Source organism: Giraffa tippelskirchi, chromosome 1 (assembly GCF_054371585.1).
Source record: "Giraffa tippelskirchi isolate mGirTip1 chromosome 1, T2T-mGirTip1v1.2.pri, whole genome shotgun sequence".
Lineage (NCBI taxonomy): Eukaryota > Metazoa > Chordata > Mammalia > Artiodactyla > Giraffidae > Giraffa > Giraffa tippelskirchi.
The window spans coordinates 29,301,764-29,305,367 of NC_137275.1; positions in this window are offsets into that span (position 1 = coordinate 29,301,764).

The following is a 3,604-nucleotide window of genomic DNA, read 5'->3' on the forward strand; positions in this document are numbered from 1 at the left end:
CAGGTTTTCCAATTCAGCATGTAAGAGACTTGGAAGCTGTCACTCTGTCTGAACAATAAACTAAACAGACTGAGAATCAACAACTCTTCTTGGATCCATAGAACAGGAAAGGGCACAAGACAAACAACTTCCCCCCAAATTAGAGAGCCAAAAGGAGAATTCAGAGGATAAGAGCTTACCAGAGCAGACACTCCTGGAAGATACCAGCATGATCCTGTGTCTGGGGAGGAAGACCTGAACTGTAATCGAGGAATTGCTGGAGGCTCAGGGCAGACAACTTAGAGAGCTAAAGACTCCAAGGGGACCCAGTCTGGGAGGAGCTCCCACAATATTGTGAGATTTACCACCAAGAGCTCAAAACAGATTCCCATAGTAAATACAGGAGAAAAATCTCCTCTTGTTTCCTACAGGAGAAGAGAAAAAGGAACCATTCTGAAATACCCTCATTCTATTCTTCTTAATAAGGCCTGCACTCAGGAGAAACAAGTTGAACAGAGTTCAGGCTGTTGGGGTATTAGCAGAGCCTAACTGATTTGGGGGCAGGGAAGTACACAAATCCAACAGCTCTGGCCTTCCATTCCGGAGAAGGAAAATACTCAACTCCAGTCCACCCTGAGTGTATGCATGCTAAGTCGCTTCAGTCGTATCCGACTCTTTGCAACCCTATGGACTGTAGCTTACCAGGATCCTCTGTCCATGGGATTCTCCAGGCAAGAATACTGGAGTGGATTGGGGTGCCCACCTCCAAGGGAATCTTCCCACCCAGGAATCAAAGCCCCATTTCCTGCAGCTCCTACAATGCAGACGGATTCTTTACTGCTGAGCCACCTGGGAAGCTCTAGCCAGTTTCACCTAAAGTGAAAGTGAAAGTCACTCAGTCGTGTCTGACTCTTTGCGACCCCATAGACTATGACAGTTCATGGAATTCTTCAGGCCAGAATACTGGAGTGGATAGACTTTCCCTTCTCCAGGGGATCTTCCCAACCCAGGGATTGAACCCAGGTCTCCCGCATTGCGGGTGAATTCTTTACCAGCTGAGCCACAAGGGAAGCCCAGGAATACTGGCGTGGGTAGCCTATCCCTTCTCTAGCAGATCTTCCTGATCCAGGAATCAAACCGGGGTCTCTTGCATTGCAGGCGAATTCTTTACTAACTGAGATATCAGGGAAGAAGGGTTAAAAAAAAAAAAAGAAAACACCCTGAGGAGTGTTTATGAAGTTCACATTCCAAAGACAAAGGCTCTCTAAAAGACTGGACCTAATCATCAAACTACAGAACACTTCCCTCCCCCTACCTCCCCACCACATTACTAAGGCTGACTTGAGGCAGCTCTTTTTACTCAGTACAACATGCCCTACGATCAAGAAAAAAACGACAAGGCATACCAAAAGACAAAAAACATGTCTTGAAGAAACAAAGCAAGCATCAGAACTAGACATGCCAAGGTTGCTGGAATTATCAGATAAGGAATTTACAACAACTATGATTAATATGCTAAGGGCTCAAATGGATAAAATAAACTGCAAGCAAAAACAGATGGGCAGTGTAAGCAAAGAGATGGAAATTTTAAGAAAGAACCAAAGGAAATGCTGGAGACCAAAAATGCTATAACAGAAACAGAGAATGCCTTTGATGGGCTTATGAGTTGACTGGACATGGCTAAGGAAAGAATCTCTGAGTTAGAATATATATCGATAGAATCCCTGAAAACTTAAAAACAAGAGAACAGAGACTGAAGAATCGGAAGCAAATAAATGATTGTTGCTTAAACCATTGAGTTTAGGGGAGAACAGATACTTGGAACACCAGGTGAAACATTAGCCTTAAAGAGCTATGCAGCAAATAAAGTCCAAGAGGAACCTTGAAAAGATGAATGGATGCTTCCATGCTACTAACCTAGAAGTCTGGAGAAGACTCTTGAGAGTCTCTTGGACTGCAAGGAGATCAAACCAATCTACCCTAAAGGAAATCAACTCTGAATATTCATTGGAAGGACTCATGCTGAAACTCCAACACTTTGGTCTCTTGATGCAAAGAGCCTGCTCTTTGGAAAAGACCCTGAAGCTGGGGAAGATTGAGGGCAGGAGAAGGAGACAGCAGAGGATGAGATGTTAGGATGGCATCACCAACTCAATGAACATGAGTTTGAGCAAACTCCAGGGACAGTGAAGGACAGGGAAGCCTGGCGTACTTCAGTCCATGGGGTCGCAAAGAGTCAGACACGATTTAGCAACTGAAGAAGGACCTTGAAAAGATGGCTGGACACTTCCATGCAACTAACCTAAGGCTCCTAAAATTTTCCCTGGGAAGTACAGGGACAAGGAACTAAAAACAGCTCAAGTGCTTTCACCATTTCCAAACTATGATGACAATATCCCAGATTTCCACAAATCTCACCCCGATAAACATGTAAATCACCAAATGTAGTGTACAGTAACTGATAAGCGATGCAAATGTACAACCTTGTCTATTGCTCTGATGCTCAGAGCTTGCTAGCTTGCTTCCCACCACATTCTCCACATCTCCATTAGCATGGGGTAGTCTTGAGCTCTCTGGCCTTTACAGTGCCCAACACAGTGGCACACATGTGCAGGTACTTAAAATCCCACAGAGGACAAAGATAACAAAGATCATGATTTCTGGATGGTTTGGGGGTCAGTCAACACTAGTGGTGAAGTAATATTGCAACAGAAAGTGGGACTTAAAAATTCCAAGTAGGTACACAGTTGGTAAAGCTACATAGGGCAAGACATGATGACTTTCTCTTTCTCTTACTGTGCAATACCTGTAAGTAATCACAAAAGAGATAACAGTTATCAAGACCCTATTATTGTATGCAAAGCTTTGGAGGAAATCCGAAAGATCCATCTACCACTCTGCATCCAGGCAGAGCCCAACCCACTCCTCCCTCCTTGCTATACAGCCCATTTAGAGACAAGCATTAGGTGTTATCCAAGAGGTAGCACTGGTCCGATTGAACTTTCAGTAATTTCTAAAACCAACAAGGATGCTTAGCCACAGGATGCCACTTCTATTTCCATGGCAATAGACAGACTTTGGGCAAATTCAAAGTACATGCTTATAAATAATTGTGCAGCTTCCTTTGAGCCGAAACATACCGTCAGCCGATATACATTTTAAAGCCACTGTCAACATGTGTCTTGAGAAGGGGTGGATTAATAATAGCTTACATTTCTATAGTGCTTTTCATCCCAAAGGATCGCAAACAAGGGAAACAAGCTGAATCTCATCTCCTTGTATAAAGGAAAAGCCCTAGTGAATTTCAAAGCAATCCTGAACAGGAGAACTAATTACAAAGAAATTCACTTTTTTAAAGTGTCAGGACATAATTATTATTTTTTAAAAACTTAAATAGTATCCACATTGCTTCTGAGAGCTCACAAAGAAACGCCACCATCTCCATCTCAGAAGGCTATCATCTCATTCCAACAAAGACAACAGTTGCAGTGCCAGGAGATTTAGAGACATTATGGGTAAAGAGATAAAAAATAGTAATAATAATTAACAATTGCACAGGAAGCTCCATCTGGAGCGTCTGATAACACAGTAGGAGATGGATACAGATGGGAAAAGGTGGGTGGCA